The 21,694-nt window shown below is 42.8% G+C and overlaps 1 long non-coding RNA gene across 1 annotated transcript; it reads right to left on the bottom strand.

Annotated features, from left to right (window-relative positions):
- Positions 1-4,483: 4,483 nt before the first annotated feature.
- LOC308199462 lies at positions 4,484-20,442 on the bottom strand. Its single transcript, XR_013954669.1, has 4 exons — positions 19,992-20,442; positions 12,361-12,451; positions 5,627-5,657; positions 4,484-4,626 (listed from the first exon to the last, which is right to left on the bottom strand). It is a non-coding gene; the product is annotated as an uncharacterized lncRNA (long non-coding RNA).
- Positions 20,443-21,694: the final 1,252 nt, after the last annotated feature.

Raw genomic sequence — 21,694 nt, 5'->3', positions numbered from 1 at the left:
TTTGTCATTCCCTTCCAGATTTTCACAGGTGTGGCTCCGGATTGCACTGAGACAGGTATCTGCCCCAGGCCAGGTGTTTAGATTGGACCTAATTCTCTTGTGCCTGTGTTGAGATACCTTCTTTTTCTTGCATCATGGTTTCTTTGTCATCAACTATTCCTTGTTAACTCATGTCTTCCAGACTGAACTACTTTCAGCATTGACGGTCACTCTCACATGCACCAAACTGGAAGGGATTTGGGGAACACAGTTTGGAAATAACATCTCTCCCCAACATCCACAGATGACGAAGATGGCATAGGCTGAGGGTCAGCAGTGTCTGTGATTTGGGTCTCTCCTGGCTACATAGATTGCCTTGGATTAAGGCAACCACTCTATTTGTTAACGTGTTACACTAGGTTGCCCTACCTGCAGTCATTTGGTACTATCATTATTTATTTTTTTATAATAATTCAAAACAGGACTTGCTTCTGTTGCCTAAAGGCTACTTAATTACAAGCGATCCAGAAGTTTGAGAGATTTTCTTCTGCTGTGATTAGAAGACCGATCTGTTTTCTGCATTGTTTTAAAGGCATTTTATCTGTCAGGAGTTAAGATACTTAGAGCCCTGTATCTCACCAACTTTAGCTACAGAACAGGAACTAGATTTGAAGGTGCTGTGGAGTAATGACACTGCCATCTCCAGCCAAGGCCCTGACCTGATATATTAGTGGCAGGCATTTTCTCAGCTGTGGTTGAAGTACACTCAGAGCACTTCTTTCTTCTGCAAAACATGCATTCCGCTCAGCTGCAGGATCCCACTAGCCTTCTGATCAATTTTCATCCCATTCTACTGGCCTAATAATGGATGTTTTTTATAGAAGGAAGCCACTCCTGGCTTCAGAAGTGGTTTCTGTTGGTTCCATTGGGCTGTTTTGCACTTGTGAAAGTGGAGATATTGTTTCTAGGGAACAACTTCTTGACCTTTTTGTCTTGATCTTTGAGATCATGCAGAGATTTACCTGCAGTCAACATCAGCCCAGAATCAGGGCTGCTTCCTCCTCCCCACCATACCCTTCATGCTTCCTGTGGGAAACGCTTATGTTTCTCCTGGTTTGTGGAGGCAGTATCACTTAGTGATTAGTGAGTGTTTGGGAACTCAACCTTCAACACCACCTCTTGCCTCTCCATGTCTCTGTCAGACAGTGGTGACCTGAAGCTAAGACCGTGACTGCCTTGAGAATGTTTTAAAATGCCTGGCGAGGAGGTGCTCCAGCACTGCCCAGAGCAGTTGGTAACATTATTAATGATATAAAGTCAACTGACCTGCAGTAAGCTCACTGGTGATGTTTGTGTTACATTTGTTTTCCACTTTGTAGTTGTTTGATGCCTAAACATTGGAAGTGAAGGGAATGATTTGGTTATTCTGGCTTTCAGAATGGCCCCAGTGACATTGAGGAAGTACTTTCATAAGTAAAAATAACCATATGTGAGGATTTCCTTCCAGTGGGCTTATTTTTCTATAGAAAATTAGATATTTTATTTTTTAAAGGATAAAAGCATCTCCCAAACAGCCTCTTGTGCCTTAGAATTACAATATTTGGATTTCTCCTTCAGGAGCAATAGTGATTTCCCAGAAGACTTTTAAATAAGTGATTGTATTTCTGTGTAGTTACTTTAAAGTCATAGGGCAGACTTCCAGAATAGGCTATTTGAAAGCACTGATTGTAGGCACTATTGCACTGGATTAAAAACAACAACGCACATGAAATAAATACAAGATTATTTTTTTTCTGGGGTTTTGTTGTAGTCTGTGAAAATGTGGCCAGCTGATAAAAACTGGTCAGACAAGACTACTGATCTATAGCACTTTTCTGCTTTTCCATGGAAGTATATTTAAAAAAAACCTGTCCTACAGACAGTTTATTTTTCTTCAAGGCGTTTTTCTACTAATAGACTCTAGATTTAATATATAATGTGACACTGAAGAAAATAACTCCATTCACTGGAGTTTTTATTGATGCATATGATAGTGCAGGAAATATCTGGCCTTAAGTGATGGGAAGCCCTGCTATTTGTGGTGATATGGGATGAACAACATGCAGACAAATAGACAGTGTGGCCAGAGGATTATACCCAACACAGCTGTAGATACCACATCATTCAAAGCAGCTGTAAAACTTAAGCAGAGAAAGATCTCTGTATTCTGATGGTGCTCAATACCATTGCCTATATTTTCAATGATACGGAGTCAGCAGCAGTAACAAATATATTCTTCTGTCAGCAAATATTAAATCATATTTTGTATTCTCTAAGGAGAGAAAACCTTTCCCCATTTGACGTTTCCTTTCCACATCTTTAGATCAATTCATTTGAAAATTTCTTTGCAGAGAACCAGCACAAAACAGTCAGATCTTTGGTACAATTCCAAGTAGGGTTTCAGCAGAACTGAAACAGTGCTCGAATCTTTGCAGCATTTTGTAAAAGGATGACTGGCCCCCTTGTCTTGTAGCAAATAAATTATAGATGTAACTGAATAGTTCAATGAATACTTCACCTAAACATATCTTCCTCTTTTGCTGCAGGCTCCTGAGTTTTGCTCAGCACAGAAATATGGAGTCCTGTGGCAGGGATTTGTGTAGAGTCCCATAGTGCTGCTCCTGGCTTGCAAACATGAAAACTTACAATTCTAGTTTAGAAAACTGTGAGAAAATATATCTGCTGTCTGCTACATGTGAACAATGCTGCTGATTGCCATAGCAGAAGGAGCACACTGGAAAGGAAATTCACCAAATAACTAAAGGTGATTTTTTTTTTCCCCCCAACACCATGATTTGAATAACTATTTCCTTAGCTATCATTAAGTACAATGCAGACAAGACTACTCTAGCACCAGTGCACAATAAACAAGCCAAGGTGAGGACTGAGACTCTTCTGCTTTCTGTTTCTCTAAAAACAAGAGGAAGCACCTCTGGATTCTGATATGGCCTCTGGTATGCTACTTCATTTCTGTGCTTTGATTTCTACTGGTTTCACCAGTGGTGGAACCAGTTCAGAGCAGTTTAACAAGAAAACACAATACTTGCTGCTGCAAACTGTGTGAGGTTCCCTCTTGCCCAGGAGCAGCTCCAGATGTGTGTACCTCTGGGACTGGGAGGCATGACTTAAATGGCCCAGGGGCACTGGGAGGCTCTTTGGGCAATGGGAACTTCATCGTCTGTAAATACTCCTTTTGTATTAACATATCTGTTTTATTTTTTTATTTGAAGTTCTTTTTCTTTGTGAGTGGAACACATGCAGCTGCACACTTTAAAACAACCCATGTTTCTAGAATGTATGCTATTAGAAACAGAAGTTAATTTAACACTTGATGTTTGATTTTTGTGATTGAGTCTATGATTATACATAAACATCAATTTTACCTGTGTAATTAAGTTTAAGTTATGTCTAATAAAACTTGAAATAACACCTAATTGATGCAAATCTGCCCATAACTACACACTTAAACATCTATTAAACAACCATTGTTCACACTGCACAGCATAACACCTAGCACCTACACATCTCTTCAGAGGACTGAGAGAGATCTTTATTTCTTGCAAGCACAAGTGTCCACACAAGTAGGTGCAGCTTGTGAGCACGTTATAACAGAAGTAAAGATGCAATAGCCACAGGTATGCCACTTCAGCCAGGGCTTGCACAATGCCTTTCAGTGATCCACTATTGTTTTGGCTAAGAAATAGATTCCACACTACAGGATGACTAGGACCAAGGGAAGTACTGTGCTTTTTTTTTGTCTGTTATTTTTGCAGCAAACCCACTTAATAGACCTACACCTTCCTTCTTAATCATCTGAGCATCATGATAGTACTCTGTGTACTCCTAATTTTGACTCTGAAGTGATGAATTGTAAAGTGGTACCGAGGTGTCATGTAAAGAGACTGAAGATGAGAGAAAAGCATGAGTAAAGAATGCGAGTCTCCATTTAGTCAGCTATACTCGACACCAAAAGTAAAACTGTTATTTATTAACTTCCTTTTCTGACTGGGAGAAGGTTTAGTAGTGACCAGACACCAGCTAGGACCAGCGAGATCTATTTTTCATTGGAAAGCGAGATTATTATTTTTTAATTGCTCCTGAGATAAAAAAAGAACCTTCTGCTTTAAACTCTTTTGTCCTCTAGAAGCCACTGTTAGCCTAGCAGATGATTCGCAAACATCCTGGCTTGTTGCCAGGTAGATGACACCCTGTCACAGAGAGAGCAGTCTATAAATAATTCGTAGAATGAGTTGTGATTCACCTAAAATGCCATCTTTCCAGTCATTCCTCTGGTTCATCAGTTGTGCATCGCTGAGTTATTTCGAGGCTAAATATTTACATGCACCGCAGCCCAAGGAAATCAGCATAATAGAGGAGTGCGAGCAACGGAGTATAAAAATCATCAGGGGCATGAACATCTGGGAGGTCTGCATATTTCCTGATTTAGTCAAAATCCCCACTCAAGTAGTAGCTGCGACACTGGTATGGTTAGCCGAAACTCCCAGTTACCTCTTCAGAAGGCTGTTATCCAAAGAACACACTCTTTGTTTATAAAACCAACGTACGCATGGCTAACATCTTCCACCACCATCACCACCGCCGTGTTCCCTGTTAATGATCACAGAAGAAAGGGTCAAAAAAACCCGGGAGCGTGGGCGCTTTTCGGCACTTCCAGGGCCTCGGAACGTGCCCTTGGATGAGGAGCGGGACAGGCCAGGAGCCTCCCCCGGGCAGGCCAGGCCGCAGCCGGCACTCCGAGGGCCGCCGCAGCAGCGAGGCGCTCCCGGAGCCCGGCCGGGGCCGCCGGCTCTGGCCGTGGTGCTGAAATGGCGGCGCAGCCGAGCCAGCGGCCCGCGCAAGGCCCTTTAATCTCAAACATTACATACTTTATTTCCACATATCCTAAGTTTTATACCTGGACACTAAAACTTGTTAGAGTTAAAATCATCATTACTTTTTGTTGTTGTTGTTGTAGGGTTAGGTTGACTGTCCAGATGGCAATATAGGGTCTGTTATTTGGGGAATGCTATTCAGTCTTTAAATACTCTCAAGTGAATTCTGCTCTCATTTCCACTAATTAGGATCCCAGACAGCCTACCTCTTTTCTAAAAGTTTATCTGAAGTTAAACCATCATAAACGGGACCTGAAATATATAGTATTCTGCTGCACTTTCCATCATCCACCCTGGAATTACATGACAGACTGCTGCTGTGATGATTTGCAGCCATCAAAAGACCAAAAATAAGAACTGGCTTGCCAGTGATCTTCTATTCTATGCCCCTCCAGTCCCATTTGAATCCCAGCAGTGCAAAATTATCTGGCAACTTCAAACAATAGTGAAAAGGAAAAATCTATGTAAATAAAGAGGTTCCATGCAGTTTTTAGTTTTAAGAAGTGCTGACATCTCTTTCATTATACGACGCCACAGTTTGAAGGCACAAGTAACTCCTTTCTCTGGGAAATAGACACCACTGGCCAGCCCCAGACAAAATCTTGACCTGACAATAGTGTAACCCAGATCAGCTTTACTTAAAAGCTCAGAAGATTACTGTAGAACAAGTTAAAATTTAGCTCAGCAGTACTTGAACTCATTTACAACTGTTGTACCTGCTTTGAATTCCAGCTTCCTCACCTGGACCTAGAATTACACAGAACAAGTAGGAATTAAGTGATCCCTCCTTGCTTCAGGAAACAGGGCTAATTTTGATTACCCATAGGTCATGAAATATTTAATGATACCTTTCTGCAAGTGAATGGAGAAGTCCTGATTTAATACTGGTAGGTATTGTTTAAATTTGCCAGCTTCAGTTTCCTTCAAAGACTGATATTAATCTAGTGTTTATTCTTGCCTTCTTACCTGAAGCATTCAACAATACCGCTGTGTGAAAGCTGCTGCGTGCCTCCACAATTGTTTCATTTCAGCAGAACTATTTTTCTGAAATAAGTTGTTCATCTTTTGCAGTCTAAAAATTGCACTGCCCACTGAAATCTGCATGAGTTAGTACTATCCCTGAGAACAAATGGAGCTGAAAGAGCTTTAAGTTTCTCCTTACTGAAAGGCCTTTTATCAGTTTGAAATATCATTACCTCAATGGCCCTGTGGCCATTTCAGAGGTGTATAAACACTTGTTGCCTATCTGTTAGCCATTCAATTACTAAGATCTTGATACCGTGTAAATATTTAACTACAATAGGGGATATAAATCAGAGAAAGTGATTTTGTTTCATTCCACTGGTGGCAGTAAATCACAGTCTATTCAGACTACTGGGCAACACCCAAGGAGCTGAGCTGTGAACACAGGCAGGCGTTATCTAAGATTTCCTGTAAAACAAGTCCTAATCTAATTCAGCCTTCATGGGGGGAAGACAAGCAGTATACACCACAACTCCAGAAGCCAAGACCACTTCCAGAAATTTTTGCTAAGTCAACCAGAAAAGGAAAAACTGCCAGTATCCAACTTTTGGACTAGGTTTCCAAAGGATATGACCAAAACCCACAGAAGGCCTGTGAGAGCAGGTGCAATTGAGTTTGAGCGCCTGAAAACTAACCAAAAAAGACAGCAAAGGGAAAGAGCAGCCAGTGAGTTCTGGTCTCATTTGTCTTCTACAGTAGCAGAAAAAGGATCGAAGAAGTATCACCAGAGACATCAGCATGATGGCACAGGACCAGTCACCCTCTCCACCCAGGTTTCTGTGCTATAAACATGTCCAGCAGCTGTTCCAGAAAGATCCATCATGTACTGCTGCTCCAGAGATGCAACACCGTGCTCCCTATTGCAATGGGAGCGTGAGTTTTCTTGCATCTCCATCCCTAAATGCACTGGAATTTTGAAGTCAAAGTCTCCAAGGACATGGCTTTTTCTAGGAGTACTTTTTGCAGGGCATTTTGTCTTGCCAGTGTCACGTGGTGGGCCCCAGCTCTACAGGCCCACTCCCATGGGAAGGAAGGGGAGGGTGCAGTCAGAGGAGATGCAACAGCCCAACTCCTCTGCAACGGAGCCTGATTGCAGAGAGGACATGAACATGCAGGTATAAGACACCCCCACACACACACACACACGCTTTGTTCAAGAACTTTTCCAGGCCACATGGCATCACTTGTGGCTGCTGACAGTGAAAGTTAATCTGCCTCTGCAAGGGCTGATTGCTTTTTACTCCTGCCTGCCCTCCTTTTCCACTTGGCCTATGTGCAGGTACAAGTTTAGCAAGTGTCTGCAAGCCCCAGTGCATACAAACAAGCCTTGTGCAGTATTCTATTTTGGTTCTCTCTACCCCCCTTGTGGCCTCCCCTGGCTAAAGTCAAAGAAACGCTGAAGCATCCAAGTAAATCAGCCTATTGCCTTTTCTCATCAACTTTAAAATGCTTTCCTTGATGCCAAAAAAATGACAATTCTCTGCAGAACCAGGCTTGCAGGATGGTTGTATTGAAGCTATTTTTTTTTGCCTTGCTTTCTTGAAAGGCATGTTGGCAGGGGAACATGTCTCCAGACTCAAGTCCAGCACCTCATACTGAGCTCACAGAATGTGCAGGGCTGACAGAGTGCGGAGGGTGCCTCAGCATGAATCTGCTCTGCGAGCATTTGCCTCCTACCGTGGTCATCCTAAGACAGGTTGAATTAATTGCACCATAGCTGACAGCTGCTAAATAAAACCCCGTGAGGAGACATGAGCCCAAACGCAGTGTGTATTAGTCACCCTGAGGGACAGAGCTGAACACTGTTAACCAACCTGAGCTGAATTCCCCGAGGGCTGAATGTGTGAGGCAGAGCAGGCAGAGCCCTGGGCTGGCAGCAGTGACTGAGCCCCTCGGTGGCTTGAGCAGAGGGGAGAGGCATGCAGTGAGACCAACTTGGTGTGGTGGGGAGTTTCTGGCATGGCTGCTCCCTAGCACACAATGCAGGTGATTAATAATAAAGAAGCAAACCCAGTATCCCCTACATACATGCTCTGCAACATTACACAGCCCTGTCCTGCATCGGCACTGTTAAAGCTTTCACAACTATTTCTGTCACTGGACAAGCTCAGGCTGTCTGCAATGCTTCTCCCTGCTCTCCTCTTCCACAGCAGCAAGTACGCAGCAACATGGAGGGGAGAAACTACACCCCAGAGAAAAAGGAGGGAGGGAAAAGTGAGTTTACAGTGATGAAGACCACCATTAACCACAGGAGTTATTTGTAGTAAGTGATTTGACCAGGTCAAAACTTTCTGTAGAAAGGCAAAAAGCAGGATGAACGTCAGCTCAGAGGAAGGAACTGATTGGTAAATTGCTTTGGATTAGCTTTGAAACTGCAGCTACAGTAGTACGGGCAATTTTTGGAAGGCTAGAAAATAAAAAATACCATCTTGTTCTAGTTGTTGCCTGAGTCCAGTTCAAGGCAGGTAAAGTGCAAAAGGAAGCAAAGCTGGAGGAGAAGGGAGCAATATTAGTATGTATTCTTTTCTCCCTGATTTCATTTTCAGCCCACTTTGGAATTGGCTGTTCATTTCAGCATGGATGCACTCAGCAGTTTGTGACACACTGTGCTGTTTTGCTCTGCCGGCTGTGTTGCGCCTGCCAACATTTGTTGAGAAATAACAGGAGGTCACACATGGTGTCAAAAAAATACCCCTGGCACAGTATATAGAAAAAGGCATTGTATTAGTGGCAATGAATTCAGACCTACTGATGGTGGAATTAATGAAATCCGTGGCTGGCACTCTTCACATCCCAACGAAGGCTACAATGAACAAAGCAAATGTACTGGCCACTAGCCCGTAGGATCGGCAACCCCTGCTTGTCCAAGGCAGCTGGAAGCCCCTTGCCTTCCCTGGCAGGCCCTGAAGTGGAGCAGGAAATTGCACGGCTTGCTCAAGATCTCTGCTCTCTGACTCTAAGGCAACAGGACATCAAGAGACAGGAAAGCCAAGTAATGCTCAGTGGCATGGAGGAAAGGAAAATAAATGGTGAGCACTTGCTGATTCTTTTGACTTTCATGTTCTTTGGCTCTTTCAGATCCAGATCAGATCAGATCAGATCAGGTGAGCAACATCCTCTCCTCTTCGGTTTTTGTTTGCTGTGAAGCTAAAGCCTATTACCTAAGTAACAGCATTCACTCTGTCTTCTTTCCTCTCCCCCTGGTGGTTTCCAGTCCCTTTTAGGCAACCTTCAGTAGTATTATGTTGGCTTTCATCTCTTCATCATCTGTGTTAAGCACAGACAAACAAGGACGCATGTACTTCCAGATAAAATTCCTCATGATACTAGCAGAAGTACACTTTTTTCCCAGGAAGCACAGCAAGGCCCCAGGAGGTGGTGTACCACCTACTCCCTGCAGGTGGGAAGTTGGCTGGACAAGGCTCTGAGCAACCTGATTCAACTTTGAAGTTACGCCTGTTTGAGTAAGAAAGCCTCTATACATCCCTTTCTACCTCAAGTTGTTAACATTTCAGTGATTCTAAGACCACACTTGCTCAATCAGCAATCTGTTTACGTACCATTTACCTGCATGTAGTCATTCAGATTTCATCCACCTTAGACTAACCATCACTACCTGGAGCATGATCCATCACTTCCCTTTTCCCTGTAATATAGGGTTACAGATCTCCATTGTAACCCCTTACCCTTCCTTCTGTTCAAATGCATCAGAAATCCCACTCATCCACTCTAACTCTTCCCCTAGGCATTTCAAAGGACAGCCATTTCTGGTGGTTTCTGTATTAACCCTGGCTACGTACTCACTCAATTTAAAAAGGACAATTCAACTTCTGATGTTTAAAATATAACTGGGTGCACCAAGTCAGACACATGCCAGGGTCAAGTCTTCTAAAAGAAGTACCCACAGATCAAAAAGACTCAATTAATTCCCTTCTCCTATGGCATTTTAATGTGATTCTTTCATGTTTAATGTTTAATATGAGTAGAATAATTTTTTTGTCTCTTGTTATTCCACATTAACACAGATCAGAGACACCAGCTGCTCAGACTGCACTTAATGCTCCCCAGTTGGTCACCCAACCGATGACAGCAACACTGGAAAAAGCCCGTGCAATTGGAAGCCTTTCCTCTGGCACTGTTTCTAACATGTCAGGAGGTAACCAGGGATGCAGACTCCCCCCCACACACACTCCCAGGTTCACCAGAGTCCCAGGAGCTCACTCTGCTGGGCAGTTGTCATCCCTGTGTAAAGTCTGTATAAAGCCTTCACTTTTACAGCAGTGCAGGATGCTCTTTGGGCCAGACCAAAGTACTGGGGCTTTACTCTGAAGCAGAAGTCCCCTGAGGATGCTATGCCCTTGTTTTTCTTCTGTGAAGTGGGCAAAGTCTGACATGAACTTATGCTTTCGCATTTCAGAGCAGAAATTTCAAGTGAAAACCTACAGAGAAACAGCTTAGTGCTGGGGCTCAACTGCGCAGCCTCAAGCACCACTTTGGGCACAAGCTCCCATCCTTCCCAGAGCTGCAGACTCAAGGAGAAGGTGCTCAGATCGCTGCTGCAGCAGTGGTAAGTTTTCCTAACCAGAGGATGAAGTAAGAGATGCAGGTGGCAACCTGAATTTCTCACACCACCTTTCATTCATTGCACTTACTAATAGAATCAAGCTGGTGTTAGTATTAGCAGATAACTATTCAAATAGTGCTCCCTTTATTCATTTCCATCCTCACGCTATAGCTAGAGCAAGAGCTGGGAGACCAAATCCATCTCTTGACTCAGAAGTGGAGAGTTGGGTTCAGGCTGACTAAAAGCAGTTTTACATCCTAACTTGAAGGCTGATTAAAAATCAGCTTTGAGATTGCTGTGAAATTCCACTGTAATCCATCCCTTATATCAACCTGAGAAGTTTGATAGCAATCTTTACACCTGTGGTTTGACTGATGGCCCCTAAAGCTAAGCTGAAAACCGTTGATTCCATTTTTATAGTGTTTGACACAGCTTTTTACTTTCATTTTGAAAAAAACGCTGTACAAGGAAAATTAAAAAGTTAAGACAGACTTTGAAGTGAAACATGTTTGGGATGCATTTTCTACCTGCAGTGGAAATCTCAAAAAATCAATAGTATTTCTTGAAGTATTTTGATTCTTATGGAAATGCATTTTCTGATGGAAAACAGTTTTGCTGAATTTTTTACAGAAAGCTTTTCTCAGCTTTGAAGGAAAACATGGGGGATGGAAAACAGAGCCATCGATTGCAAATGCTCTCACATGGGAGATCCAGCTGCATACAGCAGCCTTGGCTGAATCAGTTTTGCGCCAGAGCCACACTTAAGCTGCACTACCAGGTAGTCGGGGTGACAATGACTATGATGTATTGATGTTCAGCTATTCCTCCCTGCTTATAACCAGTGTGCAGAGAAGCATTTCTCATCAGCTCCAAGCCAGCCAGCTATCTCTCACCAGTAAATGAAGAGGGATTTACCAGACACTACTGATGATCTGATCTTGGGGTTGCAACAGCTTTTTGAAGATAGAGGAGGCAACCAGAATACGTGCTGATAAAGCCAGCAAACTTGGGACCAAGGTCTTTTGTTTTCTTTCCTCTGATGCTAAAGAGAGGAGCGTGCCTGGGTCTGCACAGAGTGTTCCCGCTGAACAATGTCAGACACACGCCAATTTGGAGGTCTGCCAGTCCAGAGCCACCTCGGTGAACCCATACTGCGAGGCAGAGGGAACACACAAAGACCAGACCTAGGTTATCACAGTCCTCCCAGAGAAGGCCAAAGCAGTCATTTGTCATCATTATGTTCATTCCCTATTCTTATTTCTGTGCTCTCTACAAAATAAAGTAATGCTTACTGAGAAATAAGAGGGAAAGAACAACTTGAATACCTGAGACTGCCTAAGCTGATGGAAATGATGAATAACCAGCATGGCTGGCCTATTCTTCCTTCAGGTTTTGCACAACTCACTGCTTAAAATATCAGAGCCTTGATTTACTACATGCCACAGTGTAAAAAGGTTTTGATTGCTTGGCACCTCCCTTCTGCTAGAAAATTGGATAGCATCCACCTGTGATGCTTCTGCACATCTCACACAGCAGAATCCCCAGGCACTCGCATCTGGAGATGCAACTTTTTAGAAACCTAGTCTCAGTCTAGGAGGGCACATGCTAATGTCAAACTGGAGGCCCTACACTTCTTGCTAAAAACACATAGCTCTGGCAAATGACAAGAGCAGATAGAGAAAGCCACGTGCCCAGATATTTCTGTGTACGGTCCCATGAAATCAGAGTTGTGACTGTCACCCACAGAGAAGGTGAACAACAGTGCCAGGTTAGTGCAAAACCAAGGAATGACGAACAGAGGGGGCAAGGGGCACTTGTGGACACATGGGCATTAGTTGTGTTATCTTGGATCTGATCACTTACGCTAACAGCCTTTGATTAGCTGCTTCCTTGTTGACACTTGGTCTGGTTGAATTGAACAGCAGAGGACACTGGAGTTTCTTCGCTATAACAGCTGAAATGAATACAAACAAGGAAGCTAGAGTAAATCACTGACACACAAATTACCATCACTATGCTCAATATCCACCACAGACTCATCCACTGAACTCTACAGTGAAAGCCTCAAACAAAGTCCTCCCCCAAGCAGGTCCAGAAGCTAGTTAGCCCCAGCAGGACTGTGAAACAGTGAGGTATGAGCTCCTGATCTCAAGAGACACCTTGTGGAAACGGCACAAGTTAGGTGATAAGGCGAGCTCTCAGCCTGGCTCTGACACTAACTCCTGAGCCTCTCCCCTGGGTGGCATTGCTTCTCCTCCACTGCCTGTTCAGCTGATCTGCTATCTGCTTTCCTGCTGGAAACAGATCTCATTTCCTGGGGACTGGCAAAAGTGACCTTGTGAAGACTGTGAGCAATTCGTTTCCTGTTTGACAGAGACATTTTTGAAAGAACTGGTCATTCACTCAGGCCAGAGGAATGATTCCATTTTAAGCCACCCTCCAGTCAGTAACACTGGCACAGTTTATCTGTCTGGGATGCACGCTGCATTTACAATCAATCATAGAATTACTAAAGGAGAGCTTTCTTCTACCACCATGCCAGTATGCCCCTGCAACTCCACCATGCTACTCCCGACATATATTAGGAGCCAGCATGGTAACAATAGCAAGAGTTTAGTGCAAAATGGTTTTTGAAGACTTCCAGAAATCTCCCATCCTGTGCCAAGACTCAAGAGCTTTCCAGAAGTGAGAATGAAAGCCAAAGCAATGCAGCTCCAAGTGATCTGGGTGTCACATCTAACAACACCGAGTTGCCACTCCAGGCTTGGAGGAGCGCCACCCTCATGTCCCCGTGGCAGGTGAGCAACAGGTCTCCCACACATCCAGCTCCTGAAGGGCGACCACACAGCTTTGTCTTCAATTGTGTTGAGGAAACTCATACAAAGAATGTTGTATTAGAACTGCTATGTTCCTACTGAGTGTGAGAAACTCTTGAGAAATCAAGTATTTCTAACAATTTCCCTCTGCACAACTAAACTCACAGTAGACACCTGGGAAACCAGTCAGCTGAGACCCTAAGGGGGTAGCTCAGTACTGGGGTGAAGCTTGAAGGTCTACAGTACTAGGGTGAAGCTGCCAGGTCTTGCTGAACTCATTCAAGCCCATCCACCGTGAGCATTTCTGGGGGTTTCAATCACCACACAGTCCAGGGAAACCAGCTGTGAAAAAAACAGTTATAGGAAAAGTGATCTTAAATCACCTCTTATCCCTCAGATGCTGCCTTGATAGCTCATCTGTACAGAGTTAAAGCTGCTCATTTGTAATTATTCAAAATAATCTGTTTGGAATTCTTTGGCATAAACTGTGATAAGCTTGAAGAATCACTATATAACACTTGATAAAGAAACAGTTACGTGTAAAGTTTAAAACCTCATTTCTCATTGCCATCTTCTGGTCAGAGTGGTGTAGTGTCTTTTCTTGCTAAAATAAAACAGCAACATAGGGCACAGATGGGTCACAAGTACAGCTCTAATTAGGCTGCAGTGATGTGTTGGTGTGCAGGACAGGTAAGAAAGCAGCTCTTTCCTGCCTTCAAAGCCCTTCTGTAACAGTTAGTTAGAAGAGCGATTCTGCGAAAAAAAATATGCTTATAATTTGAAGTTGTTCAAAACCAAAGCTCACTGAAACCTCTTAAATGACATTTAAGATCCTTCCCATACTTTAGTGATATTAAAATGGTTATTAGTAAATTATTGCAGTCTTAATTATGCTTAGTTAATGAAAAACAGTTTTTAAAAAAAAAAATCACTCTGTAGTTAGTCTGATGTTTTCTAGATCAGCACCCTCAGAGCTCGAATCCTTAGGACCAGGCTAAAGCACACTTAAATGATGTTCAGTGAATATTCCTTGTGTTAATACACCAGTACTTCTGATCTGGGTGCAAAGTAGCCTTGCAGGTACACACATCACAGATCACAGGGATCTGGTTCTGTACCGATGGCCCCAGTTGAACCACTGACCTGCCTGGGAATTGGCTTATGCACCAAAAAGGCACAGACAGGACAGCTTCTGTTTACTGCCATGCTGACTTTGGCATCTGCATGCAAAAATAACACTGTCTCCTTGGTCCTTGCTACTTTTGACATCATCTACATGAAGTAAGGCTCCTTCATCTAAGCTGAAGACAATGGTTTCCTCACACCATCACAGAAAAGCATTGCTCATCAGTTTTCCCAGTCACTCTCCTTAAATACAGCATCCCAAGCAGCTTCATGTGCAGTTCATTTGAACACAAAGCTTCCTCCAGATTTCCAGAAAACAAGTCAGTCAAGGGCTTTTGCACAGCTCTCCCTGCAGACTGGAGGACAGAGGACTGGATGCCCTATACCTGCCTACACTTTGCTGAGATGTGCCCTGTGGCCATGAGTCACACACAACAGGGAAACAGTTGAATATTTACTCATGTCATACCTCTTCACTGTATCATTTGGAAAACTTTTGGCCAATCTTCAAGCTCTGCTCCCTTTAGCCTTTAGTTAAACAAGAGGGAAAGTTTAACTGTTTTGTGAATTTAAAGCAGAACAAGAAAGGAACAATGAACATAAATAAGTTTAACCAAAGAGGGAATCAGAGGAGGGTATTGTAGAGAAAACAAACAGAGGTATTAGCAATAGCCAAGTTCCTTGCTCCTCTTGCAGAAATACACCTGACTGAGTCAAGGAGTGGGGCAGTTCCTGAGAGCTGCTCCTGGTGCCTCTACATGGGCATTTTGCACATGGTTCCCTGGACACTCTTCGTGCTACCCCGTTTTCCCTCTGCTCTATTGGAGACAGCTCAGAAGAGTCCTTCATCTAAAGCATCACCACATACTGGCAGCTGGGGGGGGGGCTGCTCTCAGACCAGACCACCTCTTTCCTCCCCCACAGTCTGCTTTTGTTCTACCTATCAAAGCCCATCTGCTGCTGAAACAAGTCGGAGCCCAGGTCTTCTCCAGCACCTGGATTATCCATCATGTGTTACTGTGACAGTGCTGGCAGTCGATAGTCTCAGACTGGCTGCTCTTTTCCCAGTTCTGGTAATCTGAACCACAGATTTCTCTTCACCTCTGGTTTGTGAGGGTTCCAGCATGTGACTTGGTTAAAACTAGGATTACAAGGTCTTTCACCAGGACATGTTTTCAAAGACTCATTTCTTTTCTGAGCCCTGGGGTTGAGTGATAACTAATCGTATATTCCTGCTTTACAAGCTACAAGCAAGCAGCTCAATAAGACCCTACACACTTTGGGTTTCCTCAATCATTTAAGCAGTTTAGTAGACAAATAAGGAGGTGGATTATCCAAATATATATTTATTTGTTTATAGATTCCATTTATTTCACTCAAGTGTTTTAAGCAAATACCATTAGGGTGCTAAAGCCAGGTTGCATTCACAATCAGATTAAGTCTGTCTCTGTATATGTTTATACAGAGATCAGCCTTCAACTATACTCTCTCACCCAGCAGTGGCCCTGCTTTTCTGGGTAAGCATTGGTGTCCAAGTCCCATAAATCAAACACTTCTGAAGAGATCCAAGCTGTTAAATCTATTTATTCTGAGGATGAAAATGTGCAGTGTTGTGTGAGCATCTCAAGAAAAGGCTCTGTCCAGATTTGATTGGAAGCACCACCACCTTCCAAGTGATCAGATTTGTTTTGACTGATGCCATTGTTTAAAAGTCTCAGAGCTGGTGTTACTGGTTAAGCATTCAAGGCACATCTTTGGCATCACTGTAATATGCTTTTACATCTAGTAGAAGCTGGTGTTCTGAAATAAAAAAAATGGTCCTTGAATCACTTGCACTAGGGAGAAGCAACAGATATCACCTGTATTCTTCTTTTACAAGATGCACAGCCCACTGAGTCTGAAAGCAGTGATATGAAACATTCCCAAGGAGACCAAGTAGCAGAGAGAGACAAGCCCAGGAGCTATTCTGGCTTTGTTCTACTTATTCTTTGAGCAAGTGAAATATTTTCTTGCTTAAATCCGCCATGTTAAGCTAGTTAAGGGATCGCTCACATTGAAAGCAATTAACAATTAATAAGGGGAAATGGCTTGCATAACAGCATACCCATGAGAACATCATGCCAGGAGAGTGCTTATGAAACATTCATTGGCACTTTGATTATGATTATCTGCTACTTCTGTTGTTGTATTTACAGATTTAAGCTTCACTGCATGAGTTCTGTACAAAATTTCTGTAAAACCATATTCCTAGCAGGTATGAATGTGTCTAAACTTCTGGATCTGTCCCATTAATAGCATTTTACACCATTGGCAGCTACTGGACGTGCTAGGTCAGGAGCAGCATACACACCCAAAGAGCTGTGCCCTACAGACAGCCCTGGGTGCTGGCAGAATTGTAGCACACAGCAGAGCAAATTGAGGTGGCTGAGGTTAATCCAGTGGAACAGCTGCAGCTTTAAGGAAGTCCAGGAGGCTCTTCTGAACTTATGCAAATAAAACTTATAGGAATGGAACCACATATGAACAATTTAGGCTTTTCACTATGTCTTAGCAGCAGCATAGCCCTCTCGTATCTGCAGTTTGTTGTTGCAGTGCATTTTACATTGAGGTTGTCAGGCTTACAATTCATGGACTGTACAGAAGACATTGAATGTGTGCAGGTGGCCTGCATTAAGTACGCATATTCTATATAATTTCAGCTTTCATGTACTAAAAAAGGTTCAGGAAAGAGGATTAGGTGTAGGGCAGGGAAGAAGGGAGAAGAAGGAAAACAGAAGCAGCTTCCAAAGCAGCTTGATCAGACACTACAGAATATTCTCTTGAGTTGTTTGATTCCAAATCAAAGACTGGAATCCCCTGTGATGTCTGCACAAGTACTGCCTGAAGGACTGCACTGAACGGTGCCATGATCCGCAAGTGAACTGTTACCAAAACCAACTGGCCACAGCAGAACCCAGGATTCATCCCTCTCCCTTGAGGACTGCAATCCTCAGCTTTACTCTGATCCCAGGCCCTTTTAACCAGCTCATTCTAAACAGATCAGACATGAGGGTTGAGATTCCAGTCCAGCTGCGTAAGAAGTGCATGGACAATTGCAGCAGAGCAAGGGAGATGCTGGCACTGCAGCCTCTATTGTTTGCTCAGCAAAGGCTCTGGTTTTGTCTGAAAACAGAGTAGGTTGATCCAAAGGAATTTTCCCTTGAAACAACTCAGTTAAATCACATGACAATAAATTTTGAAACAAAAACTAGTTTCTCAAACACCACAGTCTTCCAAGAAGATCTAGAAATTTGGCCAGCATGTCCTGCAATCACTGGGTTCTGTTCTTACACACACACATTTTCCCAGTATAACTAATGCAAGCATTAATAACTTCCTCAAATGAGACATGAATCCCACTTGTGGTGGGTTTCCTGGAGGAATGCTTGCTTGGGCTGGTTTGGAAGTGTCAGAAGTAACTTTCTGAGTCAGAAATCCTTCTGGCATGCATTGCTCAAGCACAGTTCCTAATTTTGGGAGGCTGCAATTAAGACCAAGACAGTTGCATTTCTCTTCCCCATACCATGTGAATTACTCTTATCAGACTCTTATCAGAGAAGGTTCTTTCCTATATTTTGATGGAGGATAATAGCACAGTTTATATATACATGTACTTTTGCATCCATATATATACACAAATGGTATTTGAAACTAAATACTTATTCATTTGAACATTGCCATTTACATCAATAGGAAAACATCTGTAACCAAGGGCATACACATTTGCAGTGACAGAACTGTGTATAAATTATTGCTTTATAGATGATTTATTTTATTAGAAAGTCCAAAAGGTATTTGACAGCATTTGTGTAAACTGAGCTGATGTCACTTCTGCATCATAACACCTAACACTACAAAGAGTGCAAGTACTTGTGCTGCTACAAGAAATATTTTATCTATTTCCAAATCAAACAGATCTGAGGCTTTTCTTCAGCAGGAGGAAAAATAGTCAAAGAAGAGATTTCCATTTCAAAACCCAAATGCCAGAGCTGTCCATTTCCAGCTGCACCAGCAATACACTACACTAATGCTAAACAGCTACAAGACTCTCTGCCATGGTGAAGAATTAGAGAGAAATTGTACTAGAAAGATGTATGAAGCAAAAGACACTTTCTCTAAAACCAGTTAAGTTTCTAGGTCTAAGGTAAAAAAAAAAAAATGCAAATTGCAAAGAAAAACAGTCATCTTGGGACTTCATCTCTTATCTCAGAGAACTTGCTGTCAGAGAAGTGTCAGCTTGCAACACAAGTGCAGGCTACAGGCAGGTCTTGAAAGGCTGTGTTATCATCATCTGCGATGAGGCCCAAGGGGTGTCAGGTGAGATCATGGCCCCACAGACCCAAGTGATCTACAAACCTTTCATCAAGAATGGCAGCTCACTGGGATTAGTCCAGACACAGCCAGTGACTCAAATTCCCTATATTCACACAAAGCACAGGGTGACTGGAGCCTTGACAGTGTCCATATGATGCTGGTCTACAGGTACCACCACAGCACTATAAGCATCCCTACACAAAGGATATTATTGAGTCCATTACACTGTTCTTCAACATTTTATGTGCATAAAGTCCCTACAGACAGCCTCATCCAATACTACTTTTCTTCCTTTTGTCATTCTAATGTGATTTTGGGGCTGTGATTTGTTTCAGATTCACCAACTCCCTTCATCTTCCCAGTACCAGTCACCAAGAACAGATTTCCAAAACCCACCAAATAGTTTAACCTGTCACCAGCATTAGTTAGCTTAACCTAGGCAGATAAGAGGTACACTTGAAAGTATTCATAGTGGTAAAGAGAGCAAGTTCGATCTGAACTAATGAATAATTCTAACATTTTAAACAAGCAGGACATGCTCTGTGCTTTAAATAATTCTCAATGCATTCACAAGCAATTGTAGCTTTTTTCCCCCTCAAGAGCCACCACATCTGCTACCTGTTAACATACCTCATCCACCTTTATATACTATCACTCTCTCTGCCAGAGACAACATCACCTTTAGATTACGGTCTGTTCCTGGTACTCCTGAATTCCAGCCCTCTCTGGTATGTAAGCTTATGAAAAGCATAACAAAGGCTTCTGGAACTTGGATATTACTTTAATAATTATTTACATTACAGCAGCACCATGAAGTGTGACCAAGACCACACAACAGTAAGTGCTCCATATGCAATAAAAAGATAGTTCTTGCCAAAACAAGCTTACAAGCTTGGCATACAGTAGGGTCTTAGTTAAGCCTATAGCATACTGCTGACATCTCTAGGGGTCAGAGACCTGATCCTCCCTCTGCCAAGACTGGCTTCAGTGAATGCAGAGTCCTGTCAAGGGCCAGATCTCCTGTGCTATGTCTAGCTGATGAGCATGTGAAGAAGAGAGTAGCTGATAGCAGGCTGCCACAGCTATCCCTCCTCAAAGCAAGGTCTATATGTGGTACAGCAGTACATGCCTAATCCTTCTGTCTTTTGTCACAACAGAAAGGAAACCTTGAAATTCAATGCATGCCTTCAATGCACTTACCTGCTTTGAAGAGGGGGACAGTTCCACAGCTAAAACAGCAAGTGTAGGAAATTCAAAGAGATCTTCTACATTCAAGGCACCAAGCACATTGTCCAGGAGCAGCAATGACTTGCAGCATAAGGGCCTTACCAGCCAGAAGCCCATCACATACATCCAAGCAAAGCCAGCCTTGAAAGCAGCCAAGATCCTAGATAACTAGGGACATCTAGAGACATTCAGGGTGATGAGGCAGGTTCAAAGTCAACCATGAAGACAATCCATGGGTCAGATCCAAAAATGGCCTGTCAGGCCCACAGTAGCAAGGCACGTCCAGGGTTAGGCCAGAAAATCAGCCCAGGTACTGGGGCCTTGCTCAGTAGTGTTCATTGCCAAAAATAAAGGTGTATCAAGTTACAGAACAGGGCTCAAAACAGGCCTGAAGACCCCAGCTTGAGTTTAAATAGGATTGTTGGGCAGGGGCTATTAGTAGAGGGCCCAGGTGAGGCCTATTAGTTAAGGCCTATTAGTACCATCAGGGCCCTAAGGCCTACCTTAAAGGCTGTGGTTGTATATTTGCATGTAGTTCCTCCAGCTACTAGAAGAAAGTGATGAAGTTTCTAGGTATCAGAAAACATCTCTGATTAATTTTGTTTCCAAATCATTTATCCAGAATGATATATTGGAATTTGTTCACACTTTTCAGTTTGAAATGAGGTTAGAGGTAAATATTCTGACTAATTGATGAAGAGATGTGTGGAGATTCACTATGTACAAAAGTCACTCTAGACCCCAGTTAGATATTGGTTGAGCAGTAAAATTTGTGTTCTGGTAAAGACAAGCTTGGTTTGAAACAAAACCTGGCTTGTGGAAGATGATTTCCCTTGTTTAATTTTTATTTTCTTATAAAAAGAATAACTGAGAATTTTTAATATTGTGCTTCTGTTTTCCCCTTGGTAAAAGAACTTCTCTGCTCCTTTAGTATATTTATATCTCTGAATTTTAATTCTCTAAAGCCCGGGATAATGAGTTTCACTTGACCTCCTATTTTACCAGCCAAAAAGTGAAGTCAGAACCCTGTTGTATTTGATGCCGTATAAACACTGAACGCATTCCAAAAAGCTGTAAAGGCTAAAAAGCAAGACAAAAGAGGTAACTACATACAGAAATGGTCTATAGGAGAGGCCAGCAGGAAGAAACTGTACAGTATATTACCAACTGGTAAACGTGAGTGCAGTGTCCAGAAGACTGAGGGCTGGCAGCTAAGATACTTGGACCATCTGCTGTCAGAGATACTGATTATAGTCAATTATATTCCTTTTGCTTGTGGATTTGTTTTTATCCATCTTTCCAAAGCTTTCCCAGTGTCTGTGTTTTTATTATGTGTATGGAGTGCTTTTAACAGGGTGGGACTGAGTTCCTCAGAGAGGTTTCAATCTGCTTCAACTAACCAGACCACGTTCATGCCAATAGTCTCCACTCTTCCCCTGTAGCAAAAAGGTGAGGGAGAAATGCCACAGACAACCTAGGCCAGAGAAGGAAAGTGATACTATAAGCATTTGGAGAATGAGGACATGGAAAATAGCCCTGAACAATTTCCAGAAATGTCCCAGGAGATCCTTGCTCTATTCAATGCCTCTTATTTCTGCCAGCCTATTTTTATCTCAGCCTTGAATATGTCCATCTCAGTATATACAGCTAACTTGGTAATTTTTAACTCATGGCTC

This window comes from Anser brachyrhynchus (genome assembly GCF_964034855.1).
Source record: "Anser brachyrhynchus genome assembly, chromosome: 9".
Lineage (NCBI taxonomy): Eukaryota > Metazoa > Chordata > Aves > Anseriformes > Anatidae > Anser > Anser brachyrhynchus.
The sequence above is the reverse complement of the archived record's forward strand: the minus strand, read 5'-3'. Positions and strand labels throughout refer to the sequence as shown.